The 13,298-nt window shown below is 33.9% G+C and overlaps 1 long non-coding RNA gene across 1 annotated transcript; it reads right to left on the bottom strand.

Moving 5' to 3' along the window:
- Positions 1-4,545: 4,545 nt before the first annotated feature.
- Positions 4,546-11,469, bottom strand: LOC117208520. The gene is made up of 3 exons (XR_004487719.1): positions 11,455-11,469; positions 4,786-5,211; positions 4,546-4,602 (listed from the first exon to the last, which is right to left on the bottom strand). It is a non-coding gene; the product is annotated as an uncharacterized LOC117208520 (long non-coding RNA).
- Positions 11,470-13,298: the final 1,829 nt, after the last annotated feature.

The raw sequence follows: 13,298 nt of genomic DNA on the forward strand, positions 1-13,298 counted from the left end.
ATCCTTCGAAATATTTGGTACCTCGTAGGTAGCTGTAAATACGGTTTTATTATAATGCAAACTGATGCAGTGGCATGTTCTGTAGATGTTCCATATACCAACAATATAGTCTTGTGCATTCATAAATGAATAATGATGGTTAGTATTTGTCAAGCAAATTGTGATTATAATTGCCATGTAGAGATTATATTTGGTGAATTGAAATTGCAATATCTTAAATATTTCTACTCGAGGATTTAATTTACATCGAATTCAATTTCTGCTAGAGACGTGGAAGATTTTCTATGTTGTATCAATAGATATATGTATAATTATCAATTAACCGTTGTCTAAACTTGTTGCCAAATGTTAGAATTCAGTGGTTGATTAATCACTTTTGATTGAAAGGTATCCAAAAAACATTGTCATTAAGTGTATCCCAAATCAATCAACAAGATACATGATTGGCAGTGCCTTCAAAATACCATCATTCGATACCCTTTCGCTCGATTAAATCGAAACGCAAGAGAGCGAATTGTTTTACAAAGAATATACAATGTAAATATTGTTCAATTATTTTGACCTGAAAACACGCATACGTTTTCCATTTAACAAATATCGAAAAGCATCTATCGACGCTAAATTTCACGATATAAAATATAATGTAATGTATCATGCACATTGATAATAATTCCACACATGACAGAGAATTCTATCATAGTGTGAATTATAAATCTTATAACGAAGCAGCGTTTCATCGTAACTATTACGAGAAGCCATTTTTAGTATTAGTTACATACAGTTAGTAGTTGGAATTACACGTGTATGTCGTGAATGTTTTAAGTACCAGTAACAGTATAGTATACCGTTCGTCGTTCTCCCCGTGTTATTTTCGACGATCGGTTTTAACGTTACAATTTCTCTCTACACAACAAACATTCATTACAAACATAAATTTATCTCTTTTCCCTTTCGTCCAACTTTTCATATGTTTATATCAGTATTTGCTTATTTACGTACAATTTAATTAAAAGCAATGTATAATTTGATATTCCATGATATTTCCCTAGATAATTTGATATTTCATATTTATTATTTTGTATTTCTATATACTATTTATCATATTTTTTCTTCGTCTGCCGAATAATAAAAGATCCGTAAATAGTGACTGTAATACTGAATCTACAACAGTGAATGTAATACTTGTAATACTGTTACTATCACTATTAGCTACTAGCAGTTTAGTTTAGCCTTTGACCAAGAAGTGGAAGCTTATTTACAAAATTTGCATGATACTGCAAAAGGTTCGATGATCTTTTACTTACCTAATTTTTCATAAATATCTTAATACTTATGGAGGGAAATATATGTACATATTCGAATTAGAATATGATTCTGTATCATCGAAATTCACTAGGAGAAGTTGAAACAGGAAGTTAAAAATTTATTCAGAAGCAAAGATTCATATTTGAAAACTCTAGATTGCATGTACATTTCGAATATGGTAAAATTAATCAAATGGACAAATGCGAGATAAATTATGTATAATATTACGCGGAAAGAAAAAATACCGATGATTATGCAACACCTCATATTAATTGGTATAATTGACTAATAAAATTAAAAGAGGGGAATAAATACACACGTACTTATTGATATCATTTATCTTCAGACAAAATTTATTATACAAGAATCTAATGAAACATAAATAATAGATGTATATTTTAATACAATCGAAAATTGATGATATTCTTTGATAAATTATGTTGATTCGTACGACAAATATGTTTCTTGATATTTCATTGTAATGTACAATATGTATATCCAAATCAACGATGCACATATCGAAACGAATATTTTTTCACACAGACACAGCATCACTATGTAGCTGGTGGCAGAACTTAAATTACAGTAATAATTCATTGTTATTGCAATCCTGAAAACATACTGTAGACCGTAGTCATGCTATCATGCACTATATTCACAAAGATCACTTGTATTTGCTTTTGCACCACCCCATTTATTGTTTGGGCATCCCCTAAATTTGTTCACGAGGGTCGATTTATTGGCATAGAGTACAATATAAGGGTTCGTAATATTAATGGAAAAAGTTTTCGGTGCAATATGGTAACAAAAACGACACTTTCGTAATTCCGTTTCCATGCCATCCTTTAATGGACCTAAAATGAAGTTCTATACATCAGAAACAGGCGTTTCCAACTCTCCTACGTAATTATAATAAATTTCTGCGAGGAGACTCGTTAGCGAAGTTTCTGTGCGCTATATATTGTTTTATGCTTACCGAGTAATAATTACATATTGTATATTTTTGCCCATTAATTTGTAAAGAACTTTTTCTTGATACATATTATGCTATGCGAAAATTCATCTATTTAAAATATGCTCACTACGGACACAAATTTTTATTACCTACAATGCTAATAAACATTATACGTATGTCATAGGATGTTATAAAAGGCGATGCATTTAATTCCCAAAAAACTGTCCCACTTAGTTTAGATTTATTTCCCCATAAACCTTTAATTTCAATCCGAGCATCTATATCCTCTCTATAACGTTTATTTATAAAAAAAGCGCGTTGCACGGTCGTTTCAACAGCGATATTTTTTATCGCAACATAAATATGTGTACCGCTTCACGGATACTTATTTTACTTCAATTTAAATATATACTTCCTCCCTCTTGCGCTCATTCATGTGTGTCCCACAACACATCCTGAAATGCATACGCTCGTCTAAATCTGTAAGGTTTGCAAATTATTATAAATATGTATACATGATAATTCTATCAACTTAGCTAAGCTACCTCTTTTAAACGAGATTAGGAGATTAGGAAAAATCACCGTCATTCGTGAATAGTCATTGAAAAATCAATATTTTACAAGATACATATTTCATTTCTTATGTGAAAACTCATATGTTCAAATGTTTGATTAACTTTTAAACATTTCTTGATATTTTCCATTAATTTTCCATTTCCCATTAATTGATTAATATTCCACAATGTTTTAACCAGGTTATATGAAATTCAGGAGTAAGTTGAAAAAAAAATGAGCAAATGATTCTTGAAATTAGGGATAGTTTGCTGGCGTAGCCGGGGCATTTCAACGAGTCTGTCTGTAAATTTTACACGCGAAATTAAATGACTTTTTTTTATTTAGTAATTCAGAAAATCGCGAAGTAGCGCCTATATGGCTGTGGTAAAGTGAGTTTCCGAGTTAAGAGGAAAGGTCGGTTGGTTGGCTGGCGTTTATAATGAACTCTTGAGGATCGGCTTGACTACTATTTAAGGATATGTATGCGCATAGAGGTGTAGATACAAACGTGGGTTTCCGCTTTTACGAGAATGTACGTCATACGTTTGTAGATGTATAAAAGTGTGCGTTGAATAATAATATTCAGTGTAGGTACATATTTATGTATTTGTGCGTGCGTGTAGAAAGATAAAAATATGGTATTAAAGTTAATTATTTTAACGTTAGCGAGTTTCAGTTTCATTCCAGTCGTTGGTTTTAATTTTGTTAAAATTTTATTTTAAACAAAAGAGGAATATTTTATGTGATGTAGAGAAGCGAATTATATACATTTTTCGGTTTTTGATTTACTTTTAATGAAATGGTGATGGTTTTTATAATCATGAAGGTTCTTTATATATAGAATATATCTAAAGAGATATTAAATTCTCGCATAATGAATCAGACAAAGCATTCAGCAATTTCTTAAGAGCCAATTGTAGGACGCAGTTTTCCGCCCAATTAACTTTATTCGCAATTTATGAGGTTCTTGATCTTCACTAGAAAGTTCTGCTTCTGTGTATTAGTACATACCAATTTTCTCCTGAATCATTAATAACTTCCACGTTTTTGTTATAACTGCATCAAAAGCAAGTTAAATAGTTTTGATTAAGGTCATAAATTCGACTAAACTTCTTCATTCAGTATCTTATTTGAATCCTTCATCTTTCCATAAACGTTTCGGAGCAGACACGGTGTAGAACTTGCAGTAAAATCATGCGTATATAATAATTTAATTTTGAAAAAAATAATAGGAAATATTTGTGAGACTTATTTGTTAAAAGATACTTACACCTGACTTATTACAATTAAGAACTAATTCTTACTTACATATTCATTAAACCATAAGATTACATATTTTTATTATTATACGTATAACGAACTTCAGACAATTTTGAGTTTCAGTGTTTTTAATGGTAAGTTTCCAAAATCCGGAATGGACACCAACCTAACCCCAATTTACCTGATCAAGACTTCGGCTCAGAACGATATACTTTGAATCGTTTACATAGTTCGTCGTTGCTTCGAAACATTTGCGTACCACCGAATTATTCCATGACCAATTACGAATTTATTTTTCACAAATATTCGATTGAATGGTTTAAATGGCTAACGTTAATCGATTCCAGTTCCTCTTTCGAAACAGAACTGGTATTTTTCCAAACTTAGAATTTCGATATGTAGTAGAAATTCGTGATAAATCCTACCAAACCAACCCTACCAAATACCGAAATATATCCATTGTAAAAAATGTTACAAACTTTTCGGGGGATCTAATAACTCTTTTTTAATATGGTTCTAAATATTTCCTAAAATATTTAATATATTTAATAATAATTTAAATAAATGAATTTAATAACTTACTATCTAATTTAAATGTTAATAATACAGAAATACATGTAGAATTGTTTAACGGAAGCCGTTGCATAAATATTTTTATCGTATCTCAACATTACAAGGACGTATCTTCACTTAGGAAATGGCATACGTACCTACTGGAAATATTCATGGTCTCGTACTCGTCCCATTTTGCTGTGCAAAGTGCCATTCTTTCGTTTCATGTGTGGCTCCCTTTTCAGCGTGGCACGCCGCTTTATCTTTCAATGATACGCCTTGAAACTCTTTTGTCTTGAGTGAACGAATGTGCTCAGTAGCTCATAGAGGGAACTAAAAACTTAGTTGCTGTATCGCAGCGTGTTTCGGTAAAGGAAAAAGAAAGGGGCGAGATTAAAGCAATTTTGTTGGTCATTTTGCATGCCGGCTTCACAAAGCTTCGCGGTTGTCGATACCGACATTGTTGCCGTATATCTCTGCCACGATTCAAAGCGTCATCCATGTCGTAAAATTTCCCCATCAAATTTTGCCGTTCACTCCGTTTTATATTCCACCTTTCTATTTGTCTCGCGTCTACGATTTTACTGAAAAAATAAAATCGTTTTCCTGTTGTTATACCATAGGTTCATTAAAAAACGTAAAAATCTTGTACGTTATTGTATTTCTTAGAGACGTTTCGTGTATTTGCATTATAAAAATAGTATATAGGATATGTAACGAGTATGGTTTGGTTTAGCTGTATCTTTTCACGTATATAAAAATTATGTTTGTTCAAAGGTACGAATTCAAACTCAACTGGAATTTAAATAATTTAACCGGTTGAAAGTGTATCAGAATGGGAATTTCTAATAAAATGTACCGTGCGACACGATCTTTCCAGAAAGACAGATGTGGTAATCGTGACATCGACTTATTCGCTTTAATTACACTGTGACCAAAAGTTGGCGTCGACGTGACGGGTAGAAAGTGAGGGGTCAACTTAGGTTTCAGAACCGAGCAGAACTTCCGGTCGAACTGGGAACTTTACGTTTCAGGAAGCGCCACTGAATCGTGGGCTGGTTGAAATTATCGATTCGGTATAATTGCAACTCTCGATAATTGGCTGTGTCAGCAGAATCACAGTGCACGGTAAACTAGTTACACGAGGCAGAAGTAATAACTTCATTAACGCATCAACGCGTTGCACTTTCATGCTTCGTGCGGTCGCGAATCTGTTTTAAAATGTTCCACTTAAAATTGTTAGGTTATAGCTATCGTTCTACTATGACGTAACAGCATTATTATTTTATGAAATTATAACTTCTGTTGAATCTTTTGTGTACTATATTCAGTTAGTATGTAATCATTGGTAATCGTTTTCTATGTAAAGAGTAAGATTTTTGCAAAGTACTACATACGATACGGTGTGATTTATATACCTATGCATTTGTTTATTCGTGTAAATGGGAAAGATTTTCTTCTACGAACAAGAATTCTAGATCAAGATATACAACGGTAAACAGAAACTGAAAATTATTCAAATAGGAGCAGAGTATATAAGAAGGGAAAGCAGGGAATTTTATTACAGTTTCTTAAGTTGGAAAGTGCGAACAGCTCCGCTCCTTTGGGAGCCGTATTTACGAAGTTTAAAATAAGATGAATAATACAAAGGTACGGTACAATGGTAGCTGCACATATCTTTTCGTTTTGTATTCCTAAACTGACTTTTGAAACACGATAAACCTCTTTTGGCAGGTGGTTGTTAAGAGGAGAGCGCGCGAGTTGCGCGTATTCCATCTGCATCGCGGTATTCGAATCTTACCCGCACTTTCACCCAATTCACAGTAATCCATGGAAACCGAATAATGCCAGCGACTGGTAGCTCGGTTTCAAAACATACAGAAATATAGCGAACGTAGGTGCATACATATTTTCGCGTTACATACGATGTACAGCGGTGCGGTTGGAAAAGCAATGGCACGGAAGCCAAACAAAAATGCCTCGGGTTTTACCTAGCGTTACGTTGCCTCTGTTCATTATATTTGCTTTAATATGATTCTTCGAAAAACCAATATATCGGTTACAAAGTTTGCGTTCGAAATAATAGAATCAAAATATCTAAAATGTCGTATCGCTTGACGGTATTACATTAATTCTGGAATTTTTATTTTGGGAGGAAGAAGTGGTCGGTTGAAAAGGAGATTATACGTGGAATAGCTAAATATGGAAATTCTCTCTTTTAGCTGAAAAATTCTCTTTTTATTTGAACAATTTGACACTTAAGTTATCTGACGGCATGTCACAGTACGTTTTTAATGTATATCTATCTGGTGCATAAATAATTTCAAAAATAAAAATAAAAAATCGATAGAAACATATTACGAATTGAATAGAAGTGAAATGATTTAAAACGTATTTATCATATAGGCATAATGAATACAATAATCATTACGCGCTCCGCGTCTGACCAGTTGCTGACTCCTACTACTTGAAATATAGTCATCGGGAAAACAGCGTGATCAAACATCATTCTTGTCGCACAGGAAAGTTTTCTAGGAAGGCTTACTACGCAATTTACGAGCTCGTAAAAATATTAATAAAACCACCCTTTCCTATCTTTTCGCGTATTTTATCCTTCCGGGCATTCTGTCACCTTTTCGTTCTCTGAAATACGCATCCGGTGTACACGGTTCTTGTACGTTTCATACTCTCATGTACATCCGTTCTTCGGTATAAATCAACCCAACCACCGAGCAGATTGTGAATTTCTAGTCAAAGTATTCACGTAGTAAGTACGTATAGAGTACACGAGGGTGTAGCTTTGAAGTGTGCTAGATCAGGCCGACGCACGCGATGTCGTAACAGAGCTAGCAATGGAATCCAGTATTCGTTGATCTACGAGCAGCCGGAAACGAGAGGATGTACGGTTAGAGCCACCGATAGAAAAAATCGGAAGCGTGCGCAGTCCTGGCGAGATACGGCGATGAAAACGTATGAGTAAAACGTAGAAAAGGTTGGCGTGCGCTGCTGTAGCTGCCTGTGTTCGCGGAATTTCTAGAGGGAAGGATGAAATAGTCTTGCTGTTGCTGCAACCAGTAAAAATGTTAACGAAATTGGATGGCGAAGTCGCTTTCAAGACGCGACGTGCAGATAGTTGCGTTTGATCGATCGTATAATACAAACGCGATATAAACATTTTATGAGGTTGATAAGATTACCCAGGAATATGGATTCGAAATATTTTGACATTGTAAAACGGAAAGATAGAAGAATGATAGAAGGAAAGAAGAATAAATCAGGGGAATGCGTCTATGTAGGGAATATAGTGATTCTTTCAGAGTTATATTAAGGTGATTTAGAGTTTAGTAAGAAAAATAATTGCAGAGTATATTAACAAAAAATTTGTAAGCCTTAATTTTGATATTAGCGTAAAGATAAATTTATCGATGGATAAAAACACATACTTTGATTAATCGATCGGTATTAGATTTACAGTAACGACGGCCATTATGTATGCAATACGAGTTTCTAAAATATGGATGTTTACAAGAAGGCAATATACATGCACATAAAGGGTGTATTCGCGCCGTGGAAAAATATGACAGAAAGGATATGACATAATATTGGAACTGTAATTATTATCGGTAACGTGGGAAACGTTGCTTCTTCCGACAGTTCTGTGATATAAGAAACTTTGATCTCTTATTAAGGATTCATGCAAATCCGCCTTGAAAGAATAATAACTTTTATAGTTGAGAATTTGGAGATTATTTTTATTTTCCTATACTTGTTTTTGCACGTACCGCGCGTACGTTCTAATCTATGTTTCTTTAACCTTTTCTTTCCGCATTCTTCGTCTTTCGTATTCAGATTCTGTTATCAGGTGATGAACAATCTTTGTAAGTTTCGAGCAAGGGTTTCGCTCCTTCATCTGGAATATCTCGTCTTCTTGCATCACCGCTTTGAATCAATGGAGCACTTGAATAATGTTTATACGACACTGATTGCTCATAGAGATACCCATGGTAGATTCGTGGAAATTCAAACTTTCTGATTTATTACTGGCCAAACTTTCTTTCGAAGTTAAAGCTTGCCTTGTGTGCTTATTTGTAGTTGAGATCAGTAAAAAAAAAGTATTTCGGAACACCTTTGGTCGGTGGTTCAAAATTTATATAATTATTCTCTCTAGCTTGTTTGCTAGTGTTTGATGCTGGCAAGCGGATATCTTGATATTAAAAAAATTTTCATGTAGTATCATAATTAATCATAAAATTTCAATAAGAAATTTTTAATTCGCAGAATAAATAATAAGTTAGAATAACTTAACGTTTAGAGTAAAAACATTTAGCCGGAAAAATTGGATATTTCACATATTTCATTCAAAAAGTGAACAAGAAAAAGAAGATTTTATGTATATCCTTCTCTAACTAATGTTTCTGCTTATTATCTAAAATAATGGAGACAGTTGATACGAATAGAGTTGTTATAACACACTGCACACTTACAGTATTTTTTTGGAGGGGGGAGGGGGGATTTAGTAATTGTAGAAGTTTTGAAACTGGATTGCATATTTTATAAGAATTTTTCTTTCGATGCAGTTAGGTATGCCGTATCTTCTTTCTTACTAAGTTGGTGAAAAGGGAGTTAATGGAAAGGGACGATGGATTCTATCGAACGTAAGCATTGGCGGGTGCGCCACTAAATCATAATGCGATTTTAAAGGGGCGGTTCAGCTCTGAATGCTGGTTATTCAGACAAAAGAGAGAGAAAGAGAGTAAAAAACGAAAAAGAATCATCCTATTTTTTATGCTTTTTAGTCTACTCTCTAGTTTTAATGCAGTCTTTGATATTATTAGATGCTTTATTTCGTATCTTATTTCATAACATAATTATTTAAATATATAAATCAAGTATACATGTTGTTAAAGAAGGCCTGTAATCAGCCTTTAACATGTACGTAATTGTTTTCCAAATTGAAATTTGCGCATCAAAACATTGACAGGAACCATTAATATGTAAATCATAGTGAAAGAATAGCAATATCAAAATATTTTAGATTTTCTTAAAAATTGTTAGAGATTAATCAACAATCGTGTTCATTCAATAATTCGTGTAATTAAATTTGACAAAATGTTAAATGTACTGCGATCAAAATCATTGCTTATATTTACAACATTCGTAGACAGGAGCATATACCTAATTACGCCGGAAAAGTTAACACGCGGAATTAATTGAATTTAAAATTAACATTATGTGTGTTTATTTATCTATTTATATATGAGATTGATTGCGTGGGAATAAAGTCTGTAGATGAAACGGAGAGTATTCTATTTTCTCTCGACAAAAATTTGATGTTTAAGATACGCCTTGTGGCTTTTGCCAAGTTATAAGACGATCGATCATAAACATTTTAATGCATTTGTCAATGTTAATGCACCACAACATTGATAAATGATGATGAGGGCTGTTTTCTTCTCTTGACAGCATTTACAGTATGAGAGTTCGAACGTGTTGATGAGGTTCCAATTTCTACTGACTTAAGAATGAACCATTCGTTATGGGAGATTTAAAATGAAGAATATTTTATAACAGTATTATAATAATTATTTAAAAGAAATTTCTTGCTGTCTCCAATTTTTTTCGTAACAAGTATGTAAAAGTGGAAATGCGATAATTTTGATAGAATTTAGCATTTCAAGAAGTCCACTTACATGTATAGGCTGTAATCGATCAATGAGCAGTAATAATGCGGATTACTGCGGTCACGTTATCTGACATTACTAACTGTAAACGTTGCGTAAAACTTTAACCAATCGATAATACATATTTACGTACCCCTATGTATGTAGGTATAAAAATATTTTTTCAAGGAAGAACGCAGCAATATCGTGGGCAGGGTAGAAGTTAATGGAGTTTGAAGAGACGAGCCGCACTGTACATGCGAATGAAAGTAATAAAGTAACAGACATCGAGATTAGGCATGAATAAGAAGTTTCATGGTGTAAGAAAGTTTCCTGGCTTTATCCACCAAGTAATCGCTTAAATTCAAACTGCGTTTTCAAGGCAGTAGATTTTACAGCGTACAGCTGCTTCATTGTCTTCCGTCCACAGTTTCCAGCTTCCTTCTTTCGGAGAGGAGTACAAAAATACGGTCACGGCCTGCACTTCATAATGCAAAGTGACGTTACATATAAGTATAATCGATGCCGTGATGAGTATCTCACGGATGCTGCTGGCTTTCGAGGTCAATTACAAGTCGTTTTTTACCAACTCCCACCGATACAATCTTATTCCTCATTTGCTTCGTGTCTCCTGATTAACATGATTTTTCGTACTAATACTGTGACCAACATTTTTAGGTTGTCTATTTTATCTTATTTAGAGTGTTTTCTGTTTAACTTTCCAAACATTTTTATAAATGCAAAAAAATGATTTGCGTGCTGGAAAATGTGAAAGCGATGACATGAAAATGATTATAATGAAAGATTGTTCAAATATTCGACAAATCGAGGCAATTGTTGCACGAATTTAACCTGTCAATTCGTTACATGCGTTGTTATTATCTTGTTTCCGTCAATAATTTTATTGATTACGGTGATTCAATTTTTAATGGATCGGTTCATTTTTGTCAAAATACATGATATTATAGGATTTTTTATTTATTTAGAAATATTAGAAATTAGAGTTTCCAATGATTTCTATCCTATATGATAAGTTTATTGATTGATAGATCTATTTACAATGGATTAAACAGGAAACGATGGTTATTTAACGTGAACTAAATACAGTAATGTGCTAGAACTAAGACGTGCTATAAATAACAACTAAATAGTTAATTCACAACTCACAACTAATAGTTTACAACGCATAACAATTCGGCAACTCAACTCTCGACTCCTCACCACTCGACTGTCAACTCACAACTATCTCAACTCAACTCTTCACCACTTGACTTTCAACTCACAACTCCCCCACTCGACTTTTCAGGTGACGACCACCCAGTAAAAACTGCCAAGCCCTTTTGGCCTAACAACACTTAGGCCTTCTCGCAATATTGTTTATGGTTTACCCGATATTTTTTAGGCCATTTATCCATGATACTACAATATCATCACTTATATCATGAAAGATAAAATGTGACCTTATTAAAACTGATTACCATCCATCAATTTTAATTTTGTAATTAAAGATACGCCTAATTAAGAAGTAGCTCAATTAATAAATTAAAATTGAAACAACTTTTTAATTAATTAAAGGAACGTCATCGCATAAAAGCACGTTGGCTCGCAGTCTGGAAGTTCAATTTTTTTGTTGGAAGATACTATATTACGGACTGCAGTGTCCGTCATTAATGGAATTGCTCGGTATCCATGGTTATGAACGCCGTAATTTCGAAACTTTTGAATTTTTTAAATTATCCGTCACGCAGAACAAACTTTTCATTTACACAGACCGAGTGCAACAATCATTAACCTTCGTACAGGGATCTGTCCGCGTTTGACAGTGGTTAATCACCTGCAAAAAAAGATGTCTTAGACTATATGCTAATTGTTCCGTAATTAGTTAACGAGAGGGAAGATTACCAAATGGTACGTGGCAGTGTAATTTCTCGAACGCGTCGACTGCGCGAACTAATAGAATTTTGATGAGAATAAGTAATGGGCTTGGAAACAAAACGGTCTAAATTGCTCGTTGTCAGACGCTAACGCATTTCGTTAATTAACTAACGATAATTATTGTAAGTGATTAACGCGGACCATTTTTGTTACATCGCTCATCGACGTGCAGTTGTAGAACAATAATGGTACTTTATAAATTATTATGTAATATCGTGATATAATATATTTACAAGGAATGGATGATACAGATGTTAATCGGACAGAAAAAGACGATTGTTGTTCAACCTGAACTATTCACACCAAACGTACAGAAAACAGCACAACTAAATAATTAGCTAACGACTCGACTTTCACAAAATGCATTCAACACTCTCTCGGCAACGCCACTCGCAAACTCTGTGTCCGCTCAACTCGCACTCGGCTCCTCGACTGACTCTCTGGCCGTTGTCGCATTCTATTGTCTTTTCTAGGCACACGTGTTCTGCAGACGCTCGTAGCCAGGGTCACGTAGGTCTTTTCTACGAAACTATGCACTTGAAAAGACCGATGACACATTGATGGACCCGACGGCGCCTCGGCTCTCGCGACATTGTTCATGGTTCGCCCGATATCTCTTAGGCTTTTCGTCCACGATACTACAATTATTATATTTTTCATTCATGATATGCATATTTTGATTGCTGACCAATGTAATTACTAATTTTGTTTTTACGTAGGCCGATTGTTTTGCACTTGGAATGAACTAATATAAATTTCTTTGTTAAATTCATTGATTTAACTATACATTTAAGTGAGTTCTGTTTGATGGTCTTTCTCCGTTCTTTCTCTGCTTTGATTATTTTTTGTATTTCATTTAAGAATATCTTGGTAGAAAAGTATGGACAAAAATTCTCAAACTACCAAAGGTGTAATTGCACCGTTCACAGTTTTTGAGCATTTCGTATCGAAAGAAAGTCGAGCCGTTTAATGCCGAAATGGAGAAGGAAGAACGAAAAACAGGGCCAGCATACGTTTTATTCTTGTTTTCTCTTTTCCTTTCTTTATACACTTCTTAGATCCTCAGTGCCATCTCA

Source organism: Bombus bifarius, unplaced genomic scaffold (assembly GCF_011952205.1).
Source record: "Bombus bifarius isolate JDL3187 unplaced genomic scaffold, Bbif_JDL3187 scf7180000008138, whole genome shotgun sequence".
Taxonomy (NCBI): Eukaryota; Metazoa; Arthropoda; class Insecta; order Hymenoptera; family Apidae; genus Bombus; species Bombus bifarius.